The sequence below is a fragment of the Accipiter gentilis genome, chromosome 2 (assembly GCF_929443795.1).
Source record: "Accipiter gentilis chromosome 2, bAccGen1.1, whole genome shotgun sequence".
NCBI lineage: Eukaryota > Metazoa > Chordata > Aves > Accipitriformes > Accipitridae > Astur > Astur gentilis.
This window is the reverse complement of record NC_064881.1, coordinates 6,647,012-6,668,966: the sequence shown is the minus strand read 5'-3', so window position 1 is coordinate 6,668,966 and position 21,955 is coordinate 6,647,012.

The following is a 21,955-nucleotide window of genomic DNA, read 5'->3' as shown; positions in this document are numbered from 1 at the left end:
GCCTTCCAACTTCAGTCATTCTGTGATTTTGTGGTTCTGTAAATCATCACTTGACAGGATATAGTATTACATTGTTAGGTGCAGCTTAGGCATGTTCTTTCAACAAATAGGCATCTTTTATTTTAATGTAATTTATTTTCCCTTAATCAAGATATGGTACAAGTTGAAGAAAACTTTAAAAGTCTTCAGGGGTAATTTCCCTAGCCTTTATTAATTGTCAATTCCCTTTGGATATCACAACTAATTTTATAATGGTATGCCAACCCTGGAAGAAATTGTTACAGAAATGTACAGAACAGTGCAAAAAGGTCATATTAGGACCAGAACAAATAATAGGACAGCAATAAAGACAGAAGTAGAAGTGTGAAAGAGCTTTAAAGCTGCGTACAAGATACTTCCATGTAAAGGGACAGGGAAAGTAAGAGTGATAAGTTACTAAAGAGCAAAAAAAGAAGTCAAAATGTCATTTTATGCACTGTTTTTCCCCCAAATAGCAAAGACAGAATTGCCTGGTTTTATACCATCTAATATAGGACAATAAGCCGAGACCCCTAGGCAAGGCAAGCAGTGACTGAGAGGAGAGAGAAGCATCTCCCAAAGGTGAATCCCCTCACCACCAAACCTTTTTGCAGGGGTCCCATCTCACCCTACAGAGTAGTGAGGGAACTTGGGAGACTGTGTTCATGACTTAATGTGACATCAGTATCTAAAGTGTAGGAGAAAGACTCTTGGCCAGTCTTTCAAACCAACACGCACCAGAGTCAAAAGCTTCTAGTAACTTCAAGTGACTGGGAACAAAATGAAACTTTCATAGTTCTATGAATGCTGTTTTGAGATAACGATTTATCTGAAGTATGGTAGGATAAAGACTGGGTATTAAGATGTTCAGGGCACATATATCTCAAAACTAATCTCAGAATTGGCTTGATGCACCTCAACAATGTAGGCAGAACTAGGTGGTGGCAAAGGGCATTTCACATGCAAGTTGGTTAGGATAAGGGAAACTGGGAGTTTGGTCAGACACGGGAGATCTGGTGGGCTAGGAAGGCTCAGAGGGCTTCGAGAAACACCTGTGTGTGATGGGGTAGGGTTGAGATATATGGGCTACTCGGGGAGCTGCACTGGGGGGGGAAGGCCTGTGTGGATTCTGGGGGCTGGAAGAGCTCAGCAGCTTCTCAGGCTATGATGCTGGGGAGAGGCCTGGGACAGGACATGGAGGTTTCAGGAGGCTGTAGAAAGTGTCAGAGATGTCCAGCAACGTCTTTTTCTCTTCCTACTTTTGTCCCTGAAAAATCCCTCATTTACCAGTTGATGGGATTTAAAAATCTGGAACACCTGCCTCACAGTCAGCAGCCAACTCAACCTCCCATATGGAGTTATATGGGAAGGTTATATGTGTTATCTTCCCATACTGGGTGCTGCAGTGTGTGGAGGATTGGGCTGCTCCTGCCATGGGAAAGAAGAAAGGGTGAAGCTGGTCTGGGTGGTCAGGGTCAGAACTGGGCTGCTGACCTTTGAGCAAAGCCTGAGAGATGAGTGGAGCAAGTTGCAACTGCTGTTACAAGAAGGAATCAAAACCAAACTGCTGGCCACTGATTTGGACTGGTTCTTTGGAGGCAACTGTGCGGCCACCAAGTTCAGTGTGGGTACACAGGGCTGTACAGTCATCCCTATCCTCTGCCTCTTACAAAAGCTGTTTTACACTGTCCCAGAAGTTTGCCACCCTATATACCTGCTTATTTTGATGTTTCCTAAAGCCAGCTGTGCAATAAGCAATTGTAAAACTTAGGAATAGATGCAATTTAAAAAGAAAATCAGTTGAATAAGAAATATCCTACATCTAGTCCTGTGTGTAGCAAAATTTGGCAGGAGATCAATATGCCCTAAACACCAGTGAAGTCATCCATACAGTTGCATGTATGTCAGAATATTACATGGCCTTCAATGTAAGCTATACAACATAATACATCTTTACGTACATCTCTAAGAATGTATGCAGGTTTCAAGACTCCGTTTGATTCACTCTGAATACCTATGCCAGCATTGGCTTAGCTTCTGAATTATTTCTACATTTCCTTAAATAATGTTTCAGAGATATGCATGAGAATAAAGAATTTCACATCTCAATACAATTCAACTAAGCAGGTTTCATTTCCCCTGTCTCCCTGTAGGATGATTCTTTAATGGTCTTGATGAAGGTCATAGCTGGCCTTGCAGAATGTATGGTATACAGAAGGACTCCATCGTACATTTTCAGGCACCCCTTTTTGGATTAGTGTTGATCACATATATATGACTAGTATGAATTTGGGCAAACCCTACTTCGTAGTGCTTACCTGACTAAAGAGTCAGGTAAACATATACATAAATAATCTTAAAGACTGGTACTAGTTCTAAAAGTACAGATTTTACTGGTTATACCCAACATCAAACCATTCAAATCAAGATTAAGAACCCCAAAAGGGTATATTATCTGTTTACTTTTCTTAAATCAACAATGCAGTTTCTTTTGTTTGAAATGAAGTAATGTCTCTAAATATTTTAATTGCTTTTATTCTTTACTGGCCACAAAAAACTAAGAAGAATCCAAATGTAAACAGTCTTAGTAGGAAGTTTTAATTTAGAAACACCAGCTGATTGGGTATACAATTTCTGCGTGTGTTGTGGCTAGTGTACTAGCCCATGTGAGATCTCAGAGAACAGACTTTCTCTTAAAATGTTCATTTCAGAACACAAAATGAAACTTTACATACTAAAGATTAAAGTTGTTTGTTTTTTTTTATTTCATGAAATTAAATCTAGAAAGTATAAAAATAAAAACTTCATGAAACACTTTCCTCTAAAACTTATCACAATGATACATAAGAGTTTGTTTGATTTTGAATGTATACTTTTGAATGGAGATAGAGTGCTCATCTCAGTCATCATCTAATCAATACTCTAAGAAAGCCCTAATAATTTCTTCCTATATTTACTGAAACAGTGGCTCTTTTGCAAACCTTTTCCAATTTTTTTTTGGTAGCAGTTCTAGATGCATACAGAATAGTAATAGTAAGACAGCCAAAGTACTGGCAGTACCTCAAGCTGTCACCTGCATTGGTACAATCGTGCCATTTAATTGTACTCACAGAAGCTCCAGTTGCCATTTGATTAAAACAAATTGGCCATTGGCATTTCCCCTATGTTCCTATTTACACTAACTGATTTAGCCTAATGACAGCAATACTAACACATTTATGGAAGTTCATACGAGCTAAAAGAAAAAATGGTTAGAAAGCAAGGAACATTTTATAATATGTCAAAACTGTACTTGTGAAATGAAAGTTGTATCTACCACTTCATTTTGGATTTCAGTATCACAACACTGGAATTTGGGTTTCAAATTTTTCTGTTTCCTCCTTTTTCTTCTCCTTGAGCTCAACAGTTATCTTTTTCCTCAGTCACAAGAAATACTACTGCCCTTTCACAATTCCCAATCCCCTGCACAGAGACCTTTCCAAATGTTGTACTTTTCAGAAATCCTTTGTATCCGCATATTTTACTACTCTTTAGGGAAAAAAAGAAGTACCCTTTTGGGGTTTATGTTGTTCCCAATAGGAGGACATTTTGGAGACATGTCCCAGGAAACTGTTTTAAATGTAAACATTTATGTGGGAGGAAAATGAAGAACTGTGTTAGACTTGTACAGATTTCCAAGTACCAGTCAAGAGAAGCCACAGGAACCTTGGGACTTCTTTTCTTCTAACAGAAGATGAAACACTGTAAAACAATTCACTGCCAACATCTCTATTTGCTACCTTCACCTATAGATGAAAAAGCAAGACTCAACAATGAATGAAGTAGAATGAAAATAGAATGAAAATGTCTATGCACAGCTGCCAAAGGCAGGGCCATTTTTTGGTTACAATGCAAATGACTATTTTTAGATTCTCAAGGTTAGTTTAATGCATGTCATTCATTAGCTGAAGCATTCCACTTCTGTAACACATTTTTCATTTTCTTTACATTATTTGCATACCTCTCTCTAACACACCTATAGATACCCTTCCCTAGGATATTTGTATCCAGCAGAGCAAGGAAACAGACTAGATGTAGCAGTACTAGATGTAGCACTACAAGATGTAGTAATAGAATTACAAAACAACACAGCTACAAAACTAGTACTAGATGTAGCAATATTTTCAAAACCTGTTTAGTCATTCTACTTTCTTCCTTGTGCCTGTAATACTGTTTTATTTTTTCTGACATGCCACAGTATATAAATGCTGCCAAATGACTATTTTCTCTACAGCATTAAATAGTTTTTCTTGATTATAAGAAAATTAAGGCTTAAAGACATACTTGCATTTGTTAAAATCATACTTCCATTTGTTAAATTAACTCCGTGATTTTGTTTAAATAATCAGATTACCTAAATAATCAATTTACACAGAAAAAGAAAGGAGAGAAAAACATTCTTGGACAATCTTGTGTTTGCACATAGAATCCCAAAAGGTTGTGACTCATTTTTGTTCTGCTCTTGTTCTCATTAGCAATTGCTGAGTTTTTCATGGTATTACTGACGTATATAAAAAATACTGAAATTTCTCTTAGAGACTTCCCCTTCCAGGAAGGTTTACCTTCCAAAAAAAGTTTTCATCTGATGCTGTAGGAAAGAGAACAGGTAAACATGCCTACAGTTCAATGACATGCACATAGATTATAGCTCTGTCTTCAACAGAAATCAGTCTGAATGATAGACTAATGTATTAGAAACTTAGCCAAATCTTTTACCAGAAAAATAATAGCATGCAACTTTGAACTAGAGTCCCTCATTTGTCTGAACAAATTATATTTGATTCATTAACTGGAGTTAAACAACAGTTGTTCTGGCAAGCTTTCAATGTCAGACTACTACTTTCGCCTTTTGCTGTGTTCCAGCAACATTCTTTCATTTACTTTTATGATAGTTGTCTTGCATATTCTGATCAGAACTCTGTATCATTAAATTAGATGTTTAGATTTAGGTCCTTGATAGTAAATCCTCGGTCTACCCTGTCCACATCACAATATTGCTATTCTATTATCTTCCTTTTATCGCTACTGTGTCAATTACTACATTACTACATAGAATATAATCAAAGCAAAAATGTTATAAAAAAAGTGAATCAATGTCTTCTGTTAAAAATGATGCCCTAATATTTACTGTTATGCTTCAATTGGAAATTATTCTATGGTAATCCACATTCTAACAGCATCCTTAACAACTTACTGTTAATTATATATTCTATGTGTAAATTTTTGCCCAATATTTGCAGGTGTGCATATAGATTAACCCCTAAAAAGTATTCTCAACTTCATTTTTGCAGAGCAGAGAACTAAAGAAAGCTTATGTCAGATTCTGTTCTCAAAGTTACTGAGTTTTCACCTGTGCAAAAATTAAGGTCTAGGAAATTGCATTAGGCTAATTGACAGAAGAATACAGTCCTTATTTTTTATTCTGGGGAATTTAATAAAGTTTTAAGTAAAGTCCAGAATACATATAGTGCCATGAAGGCAAGACAAATACCAAATCATAGTTTATTAGTGAGTTGAGAGAATACACTGCCTGATGTTGTACCATCAACAAATCAGCAAGAATATGAAGGCAAAAGGGAAGGGGAGTGAGTCAGAGGGAAAGAAAGAACAGAAGGCAGGAGTAAGACTTAGTCAGTATAGAATATTTGTTAAGGACAATCAGCAATATCATTTCACAGAATAGCACAATACTTCTATCACAGCAATAGTATTACATTCACACTGTTCCAGACCCCTGTTTCAGTTGTCTTCTAAATCTGTCCTGTTAGAGCTTGACTTTCTGTGGCTTTGGGAGCTAAGGAAAATCTCAGAGTTGCTCCATCATATCACTGTGTTTTACCAAACGAATGCTACGGTTAAAGTCTGGGAGTGAAATCCTGGGATTTTTGCCAATGACTTCAGCAGGAACAGGTTTTCATACCTGAAGCTATGCAGAGTCCTAACCATCGAGACCTGCACAGCTGGACTTCAAAGGGGAAAGAGCCTAGGGAGCCATCCCTTCACCTTGTGTCACTGGGCACCACTGAAAGAGCCTGGCTCCATCCTCTTTGCACCTTCCCTTTAGGTATTTATATACATTGATGAGGTCGCCCCTGAGCCTTCTCTTCTCCAGGCTGAGCAGTACCAGCTCTCCCAGTCTTTCCTCATATGTGAGTTGCTCCAGTCCCTAAATCATCCTTGTGGTCCTTTGTTGAACTCTCTCCAGTAAGTCCATGTCTCTCTTGTACTGGGGAGCCCAGAGCTGGACCCAGTACTCCAGGTGTGGCCTTACCAGTGCTGAATAGAAGGGAAGGATCACTTCCTTCAACCTGCTGGCAATGCTCCTCCTAATGCAACCCAGGATACCATTCACCTTCTTTGCAGCAAGGGCATATTGCTGGCCCACGTTCAACCTGGTGTCCACCAGGTCCCACAAGTCCTTTTCTGCCAAGCTGCTTTCCAGCTGGGTTGCCCCCAGCATGTATTGTTGCAAGAGATTGTTCTTCCCCAGGTGCACGACTTTGCACTTCCCCTTGTTGAACTTCATGAGGTTCCTGCCAGCCCAGTTCTCCAGCCTGTCAAGATCCCGCTGGATGCTAGCACGACCCTCTGGCATATCAGCTACTTATCCTCTGTGTGGACAATGACGTTTCAAAGAACCTGAAACTTCAACAATAAAAAGAAACAGGTATCTACACACTAAAGTGGAAAAATATCAGTATCAGATGTTATATGGATAAAATACTGTTACAATTATCTGATATACAGAATACATATTTGGTCAACTCAATATGAAGTAATAAAAATTATGCAAAATGTCTCTTTGGTGTCCAAAGGAAAGCTGTATATTCTTCAAAGTTGTTTTGTTCTCGTGTGTAACCCTTCTGACATTATTCACTTGCTTCTTCATGACCGAGAGAAGCAGTTGGTGTCAATGAAGTCCTTTATTTTAATAGCAAGGTGGCATTCCTTGCCATCACTGTTCTCACATACTAAAAAATTTCAGTAACAGAAACCAGCAAGTTCAACATTTACTGTTTGCTGTTTTTTTCTCTGCCCAGATGCATTGGTTTCTTTCTTGCTTGGCTTTGTTTGAAAGTTGCAGCACATTTATTTCAATCTCTGTTCAGTTATCAAGGAGGAAATCGGAGGCGGGGGGGGGGGGGGTTAATTATGAATGAAAAGGTAACTACATGTTCTTAGACACTACCACAGCAAAAATTGCTTAGCAAGTGTCTGGGCATCCCAAAATTGCTTCTGCTAAAGTTAACAGGACTTTTAAAAGCAGTATTATTGGTGAGGTTGCAGTAAAGCCTTGCAGAGACTCATTCGTGTTGTAAACACTAGCTAGCTCTCCAGCATCACAGTGGAGAATGATATTACAGTCTGTAATCAAAATTAATTCCAGAATAATCCATTAGAAACTGTAGTTCATCTACCTTTCCTTGCACATCCACTGGAGGACATCACAGACACTTCCTGATATTTGTTACAAAAAGTTTAGGTTTTTTGTAAAAAGCTGTATCTCAGGGCGTGTTCTCTCCACTTGGAGAGAGAAGTGTTGCTTTGGCCTCAGAGCATGAAATATTCTTAAATGATCTGATCCAAAGAAATAAAATATGCGGCATTCTAGAAAAAGATGCAAAAATAAAGGAGGAATTCCAAAACAAGGGCTTATGATACTGGGATCTGAGGGAAAATTACTTTCTGATCCTAAGTCTAATGATTGATGATATCTTATCCCTGACTGTTGCCAGTCTTTGATACCTTCCAAACTTTGAAGTAAAAGAATAAAAATTCCCCTGGAGTCTAAGCTGTGCATCAAAACTTGTAAAAATTCCTTCCTGCCTCATGTACAAATTAAGTGAATCCATGATTCATGGGATAAAATGAATTCAATAAAAGACACTGCAACAAATATTGCCAGCATATTAAAAGCAAGTATGAGTCTGTAAAACACTTTATAAACTTCACAAGCACCATATTTAAACAATTAAGGTTTCTTGTTTATTTTACTTCGTTTGAAAAGGACCTACAGTTTCACTCTTTAAATAGTTACAGACGTTATACGTCCAATGTATTTTGTAAGAATATTATGCCTGAAAATCTCTCCAGCTCTGATGATCATCCAGATGAATTTTAAAGAATAATCATATCCCTCTAAAACTTCCACTTTGATAGGTTAAATAGATTTTAGCTTTCTAAACTACCTTCTCCTATTATTAAATCTCTATTCAAATTTATATTATTATATAAGCGTGGATGATAAATCCTTGAAGTGACATTTTAAAGAACATCTTGCTAATACTATGCACTGTAATGCTAAAATTCCATGGTCCTGTCCTCCTTTTGGCTGGGATAGAGTTAATTGCCTTCCTAGTAGCTGGTACAGCGCTATGTTTTTGAGTTTGGTATGAGAAGAATGTTGATAACACTGATGTTTTCAGTTGTTGCTAATTAATGTTTAGTCTAATGTCAAGGATTTTTCAGCTTCTCATGCCCAGCCAGCAGGAAGGCTGGAGGGGCACAAGGAGTTGGGAGGGGACACAGCCAGGACAGCTGACCCCAACTGGCCAAAGGGGTATTCCAGACCATAGGACATCATGCCCAGTATATAAACTGGAGGGAGTGGGGCTGGGCTGCTCGGGAACTAAGTGGGCATCAGTTGTCAGGTGGTGAGCAATTGCCCTGTGCATCACTTGTATATTCCAATCCTTTTATTATTACTATTGTCATTTTAATATTGTTATCATTATCATTATTAGTTTCTTCCTTTCTGTTCTATTAAACCATTCTTATCTCAACCCACAAGTTTTACTTCTTTTCCTGATTTTCTTCCCCATCCCACTGGGTGTGGGGGTGTAGTGAGTGAGTGGCTGCGTGGTGCTTAGTTGCTGACTGGGGTTGAATCACAAGTCTTTACTGGAAATTTTTTTGTGATCTTAAAATGAGTCCCTGTCATTCTAGACAGGATAGTCCTCCTGTGATCTGTCAGTAAATCCAGTTCCCTCTCTTGAAGTGCCAAGTCCAGTTGATAAGCCTTCAATTTAGAGTAAAAATTCTGGATTTAGTCCCTATGTGCATTACTTTCTACTATGCTATTTTATCCTACTTCTGTAGTACCGGTTCACAATGTGTGAGCCACCTGTTCCTATCAACACTAGAAGGATTTTTCAAGTGTTGCATCATTCATACCATGGATTATTAATGCAAACATTACTCTAAATTTTTTAAAGCAGTATCATGAACAACGATATTAAGCGGAACTTGTTCCAAGACTGGTTCTTGGAAAATGTAATTTCTAGCCTTTATCCATCTGGACGACTCTCTTAGCTATGTATCTCATCATAGTCTTCCCTTCAGCTGTCTTGTTAATCATTCCATAGTCCTTGTTTTACTTCCCACTTTCATTTAATTTCCTTTGATATTCATTTTAATTCCTTTGAATCAATGTTTTACTTATATCTAGATTACTAAATTGACCGCACTGATCCCACCTAAAGGATATCAAAGAAAGATATAGTGTAAAACAACACAATCTACTTTTGCCAAAATCTTATTGAATTTACTCCACGTTCTTGGTTACTCTTCCTTTCAAAATCTGCTATAGCATATGGTATTAAGGATAAATGAAGAATTCTTTTGGATACATCTATCACACTGACTGTTCTCTAAGGGGACTAAATAAAGTACCACTCCCAAAAATCCAGGTTCTCTATAGTACTGTGGTCAGAAAGCTTCTTATAATTTCCTTCAGTTTCTTCGAAGGATCTAGCTCAGATATTTTGCCATTCTCACTGTATCTTTGTACTTTCCGACCTATAGCTTGATAACCTTCTCATTTCAGTAAATTCTCTGATTACCTGCAATGTCCTGTGTTAGGTGTTTAGTGGTCCAGGTAGGTCCATAGTTATTCCCTATCTACATACTTCTTCTGCTTAAAACTCAAGCCCAGACTATTGAAATTTTATCTTCATGTGATTCCATGTGTCTCTCACATTTCAGTCCGTGGGTGCCTCTTGGTCGCTTTGCAGCTTCAAAATTTGGTCTCCTGAAACCTGAAGCTTTAATTATTACCAACCTGTTTGTCTACCCCACACAGCAGGTCCATACTGTGGCAGTTTTGAATCTCTCTGTGCTCACTCATTCCAAGACTACTTTCTCAAGCAACTTTCCTCACTGCTCAGTTCCTGCTCTTAAATTAAGATTCATGGCTTTCAAAGTAAATCTAACATGGCAGTTACATTCTTTTACTTAGTAAAGAAATCTGTCTGGTATTGTCTCCAAGAATATTTGAGGTGCGATCATAGTATGATTAATTACTACTGTAACCTGTTAGCATTTTTTTTTTGTCAAATGTGTGTCTAGCAAATCTAAAATTTAACTCAGACTACTATGTATTTTTCTCATAGTTGCAAAGAGTTTTCTAACCTGTATCCAACTCTGTTTTGCAGATTATAAAAGCTCTCCAACGTGTTAGGGGAGTGCTCTTGTTCTTTTTAGAATAACCTCTTCTTTGAGTGATTTCTATCTAATTGTTCTCTTACACATAAGTATATATGGATATAGGAAGTTTCAGTTTTGATACCTGATGTGAGTAAAAGGGAGTCATAGGATTAGTAAAGATAGTACATGAAAAAAATATTTGATGAATAATACTCAAGCAACTCCCATATCAGCCCTTCCTATGCAATTTTATTATGCATCATTGATGCAAGACAAAATAAAGCTGTGCATAACAAATACTTCCTGTTTAAAAATATTCAACAAGCTATTTCATTCTGCTGTATTTTTTTTCCATTTAGATATACTGCTTTCTTAAATAATTTTCTTAATATGTGACTAGGAAAATAGAGAGGAAAGCATGATACGGAACTAAATCCAGACTTTAAATGTGCCCTATGAACTTTTTAAAAAGCAAGAAATCACATTTGTCTCTTATCACTTAACACCCTCACCTCCACTAGACCTCTAGGAAAATTCAACAGACAGACTTTATGAGAAGAGAATAAAATTAAAGTGCTTTACCACATCCTATTGAAGGTCCATTAAATTCATCCTATCTCTCACAGCAGATAGTTAACTGATGCTTAGGGGGAAATTATAAGAAGCAAAGCATGTGTGGTATGGTCTTTTCCCTGTATACTCTCCAACTCTGCCAATCAGTATTTAGGGACTTCTACAGTCAAGGGTTCAGACCTGTGTCTCTAGCAACCACTGCTGAGCACACGCTCTGTTACTTTTTTCTTATCCTTTTTCTGACGTATTTGTGCTTCTGTCCTCCATAATATGACAGCAGTGAGTGGCACCATTTGATTATTTACTTTAAAAATAATTGCCTGCTTTTATTTATCTCTAGTGGCTGATCATGTCCTTCAATACCTTCTAAATTCTCTGCTTGCAAGAAACTGTGACTAAACATTCTCTATTTTTCTCTCTATGTCACTTCTTACATTGCAAATCTCTGTTATAGTCCTTTTCCTCACACACATCTGACCTTCCACCCACTGTCTTCCATTGCTGATACAACCTTTAGTTTCATATATGAAAACCACTCATTTTTATTTCCATTCTTGACAGCTTCTCTACCTCCTGTAGGTGTTTTCTGAGATGACTGGACCAGCACGCAGTATTCAAAGTGTAAATCCGTGGATTTACACAGTGGCATGACTGTGTTTTCTATTTTGCATCCTCTCTTCTATACCTAATAGTTTTTAAGTTTCCACTTGCTTTTCAAATGCCCGAGTCATGACTTAAGATTTTCTGAGAAACAACAGTAATCTTTACTGTGAGGGGTTTCTGCACTGAAAGCTGTTTATGCTTTTTCTTCTAATTCAGGACCAAGTGTGTACACTTCTAGAAAACAAATACTTACACTTTGGTAATAGTGAAGATTAGTTATAAGTACCATTAGTTCTTATCATACCTACCACTTGACTGTCCAGATCATATTACCTATGGTAGATCTTTCTCTGTCATTTCCCATATCAAAAGAAAAGAGGAAGAAGCAGCATTTAGAGGAACTTGTTAAACACACAAAAAAGCTCCACTGAATTTCTTATTTACAAGGCGTATTTTGACTCCTACTGCTGAATTTTCTGCATTAGGTTAGTTTATGTCACTTTGTCACCAACCACCTCCTTTTAAATTCTTTTGTTTTGGACCAAGTTTTTGATCTAATTTTGAAGAAGCTACTTTTAACGTGAGCTCTTTGCTTCCTTTTGTTCTTGGTTTTGGCCTGAACATGACAAGAAAAACTTTAATATTTCCTTTATTGTCACTTAGAGGCAGAATATTCTGGTTCCTTGCTTCCAAATAAACTGGCCAAATAAACTGACATGGCAGCCACTATTTTCCTGGCATTTCACCTGAAGAGACATTTTTTTATCCAAGTGTTAAATATGCCCATGCAATATTAAATATTTTTTTTCAATTTAATTTAAACATTAATTATCTGTATTTAAACTGATTTTATTAAAACAAAAACATTTAATAAAATGTATCAATATCTAGAAAGATCTTTTTATATAAAGATCTGGAGGTATATATATTTAAATGGCAAGGAAAGAAACTATCTAGCATTTGTTTGAAATAGCAGAATGAAATATCTGATTATTTCCCACTCCCAAAAAAGAAAATCAAGATCTGCCGTGACAATAGGTACACTGAAATAATGAAAAGCGCACCTTCTGCTAGGCAAATAGTGGTTTTCATATAAGAATAATAACGAGAATTACTAAGCACAAACAAGAAAAGCTAGCTTAAGTACAGAAGGTGCATTTTATTATTCTGTGATGTAAAACTTAATGTTTAGACAAACATTTAAATGAAAGCAATTTTAGAATCGGAGATTTCATCTTAAATTTCAGAGTATGCTTGCATTTTATTATGAGAAAAAGAGAAGTGCAAAAGCATGAGGCTATAGGCTCCAGAGTCTTATTCAATCCAACCCTGGTATGGGAATGAGTCATGTGTAAAGCTTCAGACCACTGATAATAATTATTCTCTAAATTAAAGATGACCTTTATCCCATCTTCTTTGATGATTAAGAAAGCCATATTTTCAAAGCTAATTAGTTTCTCAGTTAGGGTCATTGTTGTTTATTGTCCAGGCACCCTTAAGGTAATTAGTATGCCTGACCTAAATGAAGAACATCTAGCACATTTTATTAACAATGCACAGTAACAGAAACCCCTGACCAAATATGCGCTGGGCCTCTGTCTTCTGAGGTGTCCTCCCAAGGAAGCAAATTTCACATCCAAGCATGCTTCCAACATAAACATCTGGCTGGAGGTTCTCAGTTACTTGACTAGCATAGGTTGCACCATCCCGTTGCACAGGGAAAAGTGGCCTCCATGTTTCCCCAATCCTTTGCCGGTGTTCTATTGCTCCATGTGTTGTGAGGAGTTGAGCACAGCCAGCCAGGAAAACGCTCTGAACTAGCTAAGGAAGCAGTAAGAACTGGTTTGCTCTTCTAGCTCGATTGTCTGCTGCCCTCAGCAGCAGAAAGTAGCTGATTTTTAGAGAAAAGGAGTAGAAATCAGAAAACATTGAATATCCTTCCTATCATATACCCTGCCAGCTTCCAACAATAACGATTTTATAACTTTCTGAACCAAATGTGGCACTGCTTTTAACATCCATGGGCTAATTATCCTGGTACTTGGATTATGAAAAAACCTAAGCAGTCCTTCCCAACTCCTCTTCTCTGTATCATTACCAGTTGGGCAGACCTCTATCATACCACTATTTTTTTCCAAGCTCGAGAATCCTGCTCCACTTAGTCTTCCTAACCACAATGTTTTCTTGTTGTTTTTTTTTGTACCGTTTCTTCTTCTACTATTCCTTTTATGAAATGGGTTAATAGAATTGCAAACTGTTTTTAATATATGAAGGTATCTGTGCTTACAAAGAATATATAAAATTAAAGGGGTTTGTGTTGTTTCTTTCCAAGTAATTACTGCTGTTGTATTTCTCTTTGAGTGACATTGGTCACTGAGCTCATGTTATATATTCCCAGAGAACTATCCCAAATCTATTCTCAGTGAGGCAATGGCAAGGCTAGACCCTGTCATTCTGTTCTTACCACTGTAGTTAATTTTTCCATTATTACATTAATTTAAAATTTCAGTTATCAATTTATCACCTGTTCACTCAATATGGTAATATTCTTGTGCAACTTTGAGTAGTCAGACTTAAGATTTTGGCTGTCAAGAATATGACTAATTCTCAACTGTTACTGTGTTACTATTAATCTCCTTTCCCACATCTTTTATGAATATATGGACAGGTTCCAGATGTCAACCTTCCCTACAGCAGAACTTCCCTAAGTCTTCTTTCCCCCTTTTTAAACCACCTATGATCACAGTAATACCTCTCCTCCTATTGCAATTGTCACTAGGATTTTTCTGGTGATGGGCTTTATCAAACTTTTCAAAAAGTCTCCTGCACTGATAAGGTGAAACTTAGCAACACGTTTATTGAGTCCAGCATTACACTGCAGTTGAGTTGTGAGACAGAACTTTCCTCTATAGTAGCCACACTAATTCTTCTCCAATATTTCATATGTATTCTTGTGCTCACTGAGCCTATACTTTAATAATCTTATATACTAAGTGTGGTCCAAGCTAACCAAATCGCAAGTAACTTCTTTTTTTTTTCTTTTTTTTTTTTTCCCCCCAGGTCTATGATGCATAATGGTATCAAAAGTTGGCTTAACACCATTGGAAGATTCACTCTGCAATCATGTAACTCTGTTGTGAACATTTGTAGGGTCTCTGTGCCTAAAGTAGCATGAAACGAAGGATTGCTTCTCCCCCACGTTCTTGTTCCTTGACTCTAGTCCTAAGAATGCACTCACAGGAACTTTAAATATAAGCATATCCATGCACGCCCGTGGTCAAAAGTGATGCGAAGGAAGAAAGTTAATTCAGAGCTCCAGCTATGAGAGATTCCTCACGTTCAAACAAAAGCCTTGAAATGTGTCCATAAGCTCACGGATACCTAGCAAATAGGGCAGGGATTTACTGCAGTTACACAACAGAACTCTTCCGATGGGCAGGCCAGCCCATTGTCAAATACCTCTCTGCTGCACAAATGCTTCCTGGTGATGAAGAAGGCGTGAATGACTCTAAAAGGTGCTGCGATAGAAAGGCATTTACTCACTCGGGTGGAATTTCCAACTGGATTTTTGAACAGCAGAGCAACTTTGACGCTACCGACACTACGGAAGGCTCCAGAATTTCTGGGAGAGCCTCACGGAAGCGCAGGACCACATGAGCGACCAACCATGTCGTCTCAGACCCAACAGCCTACCCAGCCCAGCGTGCCGTCTCCAGCCCTGGCCGTAAGCCGATGCCCAGGAAAAGTAAGAAGGCGGCTGCCAGCTGCGATGCTTCCAGCAGCCCTGGGCTGAGGATACCGTGACCCCATCCCGTTGCTATTCCTGCCTGGATCTCTCCTGCCAGTATTTGCCCGGTTTCCCCTTGAACTCCTGCAGAGTCCTCGCAACCACAGAAGGAGATTCACGTTCGCTGCAGGGGTCCAGTGTGCTACTGCGAGCACTGAACGGCATGTAGGAGGAGGAAAACACGAGTGGTACAAAGCCAGGCCAGAGTTTTAAGATTGTTAATTAGGGCTTTGGAATAGACAGTCTGGGTCAACCGACTCTAGGCACCTATTCTGACAGATGTGGGTTTGTCCCACACTGACACTAAACAAAGAATTAAAAAGCTCAAAAAATGAAGTTCTGACCACAAGGTTAGTATTCTGGGTTATTACGTTTGGAAGTTATTGCAGGTTCAGACAAATTCATTCCCTTTCCATGTCCACAATTACTGGAACGGAGCAAAACGAATTAAAATATTTAGAAATTAGGCCCCGTGCTTCCCACCTAGCTGCGAAACCCACTGCGGCAAAGTGAAGGGTTGGGTACGGCTGCAGGGGACCGCCGGGGGCCGCGGGCTCTCGCAGGGTGCTTACGTGAACGCCTGAGGTGGGACGCGCCAGGTTAAGCTAACCGAAGGCCAGGGGTACGAGGTTGCTTCTTGAGACAAATCAGGCTTTACCAGTTCAAACGAAAAAATTAAACGTTGCAGCCGTTTTCCCTCCGCTGCCACCGAGTCTGTACAATGGGGTTTGCCGCAATGTTGTACGTTTACGGTGCGACGATCAGCAAAGCCAGCCCGCAACACCAGCGGGCCATGGGGTACTGCAGCACGCAGCTGCCAATGTTATCACAGATTATCGCACGTTACCGCAGGTTATCACGCTGCCCTATGCCCAAGGAACTCTTCCAACGCACCTCTCGCTTTCCCAGCACGCTGGGCCCAGGATGCACTCAGTTGTAACCAATCCATAGGGCACACGCCTCTAGAGGGTGGGGGGCACGGCCGTGGCTTCGGCCATTCCGGCGTTTCTTGTGCCCGCACAAAGGCGCAAGCGTCCCACCGCAACCGCCTGATGGTTACACCTCTCCCCGCCTCCTTGCCGCCTACAGTACTGGTGACCTCGGGAAGTGAATGTCTCGCGCTTTTGGATGCAACAAGGTCATTGATGCCCCTTATTAGCTTGAAATAGTGGAAACGGGAAAGCTTTTTTCGGATGTTTCCTTCTTAATTGTGCATTTAAGCGTAAATTAATATTGACCTGTATCTACCAATCCACCTGATCTCCTTTTTGACGTGCTTTGGGATCGGCAGATAAAAAAGGTTACAACTCGGTGGTAACCGTTTCTGAAGCAAAGCGTGAAATACAAATCCCTGTCCCTACTAGCTTGCACTAGAAACGCCATTCCCCGCTCAGGCTGAAAGGTCTTCCAACCGCAGGGCGCTTCCTCGGAAAGCCCACCTCCAGTGTGCGCAACCACGTTTCCCCCTTTATTTTTGCTTTTATTCATCTGAAGCCGCTCCGAAACCCAGGAGACGCAGGTGAGCACACGCTCCCTGGAACAAAGCAGAATACCCCCCATCCCCCCCCCCGCCCCAAAAAAAAAAAAAAAAAAAAAAAAGAAATCCGGCCGAAAAGACCCGGAGGGTGCGCCCGCGGTAACGCCCCCGCACTCCTCCGACCGGCCTCCCGACCCGGCCGGGCCTGCGTGCGCGATGGCGGCCGGGGGCTGAGACCGGCGAGATCCGCGGCCGCGGTCGCTACGCGCGTTGCGGCGCGCTGGTCCCCGCGCAGTGCGGCGCGGGACGGCGGGGCGGGGCGGGGGCCGCGCCCGGGAGCTGCGCACCGGGGCAGGAGGACCGCGGGGACGGGCGGAGATGAGCCTCCCCCGGCGCATCTCCGCGCTGCTCCGCGCACAGCCGGCGCCGCTGCGGGGCGGGGAGGGGCGGGGAGGAGAGGGAGGGAGGGGCAGCGCCTCGCCGCGGCGGTGGGCGGGCAGGGCGTCCCAGCGCCGTGCCCGGGACAGGCATTACCCAAAAGGTGGAGGGGTGGTGGTGTGGGTGTAAAAAAAAAAAAAAAAAAAAAAAAAAAAAGAAGTAATTAAAGTCGCCGCCGCTGCGCGCGGTCCCACCCTCCCCACCGGCCGGCTCTTCTGGCAGACGGGAGGGGACAGAGGGAGACGGCCCACCGCCGAGACACGCCACCTCCGCCTCCTCCGGCACCGCCACCGCGCACTCGCTCGCTCGCCGCGGCAGCACGGACGACGACGACGACGGCGGCGGCTCCCGCCTTGCGCACCATGGCCCCCGCAGCCCCCCGCCTCGTCCTCGGCCTCCTGGTGAGTGAGCGAGCGAGCGAGTGGGGCGAGAGGGTGGGCGCCGCGGTGCGGGGGGGGGGGGGGGGGGGGTAAGCGGAGCGGGCCGGCGGCGGTGCGCGGCCTCCGGGCGGTGACTTGCTTCAGCGCGGGTGCGCAGCGCCCGAGGAGGAAGGACTTCGGCGGGGCTGATCCCTGGCGCTCTGTCCCCGGGAAGCTTTCCCCTCCGCGGGGTCGGCGGGCGCGGGAGCGGCCGGCAGCCCAAGCCCCGCGGCGGGGGAGCGCGGTGGCTGCCCGGCCCCGGGGCGCGTCTCGGGGACGGGGGGTCTCGGCGGAGGGTCGTTGGGTTGACTCTGGGAGCGACGGTCGGGCGGCCCGGGGCGAGTGCCGTGAGGGTACGCGGTGGACACACGCTCCGGTCGCTCTTGCTGCTTCTGGTCATTCATAGAAAAAACTATACGGCGGCTCGTCTTAGCTAAGGCTTCCTCCTCTGCTCTCCCCCCCGACGGTTGTCCCTTTTCCGTGGGAAGGGTTGTGCCCGTGGTGTGGAGTGTGTTAAGCTCCTCTGGAAGAGTTAGCTGTGCATTGAACAATTTCAGGGATCTCCTTTACTTTGAATTTACCGTGTTTGTACGTAATTATCAGCTACAGAAGGGCCATCGGCGGGGAGAGCGGGGAAGTTCTCTCTCTTTTTTTTTTTTTTTTTTTTTTTTTAGGGGATGAGTGATTTGTCTTTTGTTTCTTACCCCCTTTCTTCTTATTGCGCTCACGAAAAGAGGGCAGGTGATCGAAAAGAGGGCAGGTGATCGTTTGAGCCGGAAGGAAAAGTACTCGGTAGTGTTGAAGCACTGAATTTATTATTTTTATATTAGTTATATATGCACATTTTAATGAATGTGTTACTATTCCAGACACTATGCGTGCCTGCCTTTGCTAGGATATTAATAATAAAACCCAAAGAAACCCAAGCGAGTTTATTCATACATGTAATTAAAAAAAAAAAAAAAAAGTGAAAGAAATTCCCCTGTCAAGTAGAAAAAAACCAACACCCAAACCCAAAAAACTGCTGAAGTGTCTTTTTTGTATAAGGTGAAAGGACATCACAGCTTATTTTTACCTGGTGTTTCCTTATATCTTGACATCCACGAATAACTACCATTTACACTGCTTTAACTCCTCAATAGTTCTTCACGCTGACATCAGACTAGCTTGGCATTACTATTTCAAAATTAGATGTCATTGATTCTTAAAATATCTTAGAACAATGTCATAAGATATTGTGATTTTAATAACTTAAAAACTAATACAGCATCTATCAGGAGAGAGAGTCTGTCTCGTACATAAGCAGCGATGTTTAAATTGTTTTATACATACATATTTTCGTATCTGTGTTTATAAATAACGAACAGTATGAAGAGCTTTTATGATGTAGACACAGCATTTAAATTGCTTTAATGCAATGATTAAAATCCACATTTCAACTTTATTTTTTTTAAGCTCTTCTAAAGGTTCCTAATGTCCTAAAGATTTTAAAGTATTTTTATTTAAATATTTTCTTAATAAGCATCACAAGTCATTTTCAGAATTTCCATTAGATATTTACTTTTTTATACCTTTAATCCTAAAGGTATGTGCAAAATAAAAATTACTTTCCTTTTTGCTAGACTTTCATCCTGAAAGAATAAATGTACTTAAAAGGGTGACTACATTTATTTACATTTCTCTATTTCTTTGTTTAATTGGCTGTGTGATTTTTGGATTACAATTTTAAACATCTGGATAGAAACTAGGCAAGATATATATACACACACATACATATATATATATATATATATAATCTGAGGTCAGAGCTAAATTGCTCTGTGCTGAGGAAAATCTTTGTACCTCCATATGATTCTTTTTATAAAAATGTCTGGTTATCTACTGCTCATTTGAATTTTGAGGAGGACCCCATTTGGTAACTGGTTATATGGGAGTGGACTGCTGTGATACACCACGTTTTATTTATGTCAGATCTAATTGGTGAAGCTAGATTTAATTAGTTTGTTGAGAATGTACTTTGAAGATGCGAAGTGATATGGAAGTGCAAGTGTCGTCATGGGGTTTTCATAAGACACTTCTCCCTTTAATGTTAAGCATCACCACAGTTCTAGCAAAGTGAGTGTTGATGGATTGAACCTTAATACGTAGAGACGCTGGATCTAAATTGGCCAAGAATGCTACTGGAGAGAGTGCACGGCGAAGCTGTATTTTACCTTTCCACTGCTAACGTAATAGTGTAGTTGAAATCTTCTAGTCAAAGGAAACTCTTGCTGTTAATGTCAGTGCTGCTGTGATTTTAGAAGAAAAACAACCCACAAGCCATGGACAGATCCAGGAGCAGTAGTCAGATCTTGTTTCCAGTTTGAAACTTTACATGCTGTGCTGCATAGTACCTGAGTTTTTAGCTGAAGAGTGCTTTCTGTGCCATTTCGCTGGCTTGTCTTAAAAAAACCAAATGAACCAAAGGCAGCTTCAGTGTCTGTAGTTATTATTCAAAATACCATATAATTATTATTATTTTTTTTCCTGATTTCTTAATTTGTTTTCTAGGTACTGAGTTTGTGCTGTGAAGCTTGCAAGAAAGTAATATTTCATGTTCCTTCTGAACTAGAGGCTGACACATTAGTTGGCAGAGGTGAGAAACTGCGAGATGCCCGTCTTAACAATACAACATTACACCTTTGCTGGAGATGCTGTTAACAGCGAAGGAGACTTTTTTTTTTTTAATGGAATGAATGGATGACTGGACAGCCAGTTAAACAGCTGGATCAGCCTTTTTTCTGAAGGATACGCCCTGTGTTTGTTACGGATTTGAACACTGGCTCCGTGCATCCATTTGACTTTTGCGTAAACAGCTATTGTCAGGTTACAGTATTTATTTTAAAACTAGAATGGCAGTTTAATGTTTTCAAAATTTGGAGTTTAGGGCTTAGTGTTTAATTAAGTCACTTGATATTCCAAAGTGCACCGTAACCCACAGACCCATATGAAGAAGGCAGTAAGTCATTTGGATAATGGAAAAGAAAAAAAAAAGAAGACAAAACCACACAACCAAGCACCCAGGAGCTGCTGATCTGTGAAGCACGGATGTGACCGCTCAGTGGTGCTGGGGCATTCAGGGCACGCAAGGGGACGCGTTGCAAATGTGCATTCGGTTGGAAGGGTGGTCCTGTCTGACTGGATGGTCTGTCTCTGATTAGGGCAATGTGCAGGTGACTGAGAGGAATAGGGGAGACCAGAAAACAGCCCACTGCTTTTTTTTTCCAGACCAGCCTTTGAAAAGCAGCTTTTCAAGATGTGGCATAGGAGCTGCTCCAGGGTTCTGTACTGCCTGAGACTGAATTTGAGAATTCAGAGGTGCCCTGTGAGAGTCCTAGGACAACAGAGCAATATGCTCCAAATCTGCGATCCTAATCCACATTCCTACAGAAGGAACAAGTAAAGTGGATTGGTAGTTCATCATACTACAAGTGCTCAGAAAATCTAGCCTTAAAAATGAAAGTTCATTAACCTTACCGTGAAATTTCAAAATGGAAGGTTGTTACAGTTGTTTTTTTAGCATGTTCTCAGAAACTTTAGCATTTCTCTGTGTAAATAAACCTGTTTTATATAAAAACAAGGCTTCATGTTATTACAGTGCTGTGAAAGAAATTGCATAACATTGAACTTAAACTTTTTTTCCAAACATTGAACAAAACCTTAATAGTTTGAATGACATTAATTAAACATTTATTGAGAAGGCATTATATATTTTGCATTGATACAAGAGCCGTAGCTCAACAATAAAATGAGTCAGGATTTTTCTGGTTGTGGTAAGATTTTTTTTTTTTATATTTCTGACTTACATGATGTATATGAGAGGCTGTAAAGAAAAAAGGTCCCATGAAGCTATGGCTAACTGAGCATAATGTTGACTCGCATAACCATCAGAAACAAAATCTCCGGTTTGGTATTTTTGGAAATGCAGTGCTGTAATATGCAGCAGTATGAGACACCTTTAAGTGAGGCAGTGATAGTCTCTTCAATACTAAATTTTCATTGTACAGATTGACAAGGGAGAGGAGTCAGTGCTGCACTACTATAGAAAGCCCAGGGAATATTTAATTGAACAGTTAAAAGGAAGCCTTAAGAGGAAGGAAGAAAACACATCATATTTAAAATTATGCTTCCCATCTG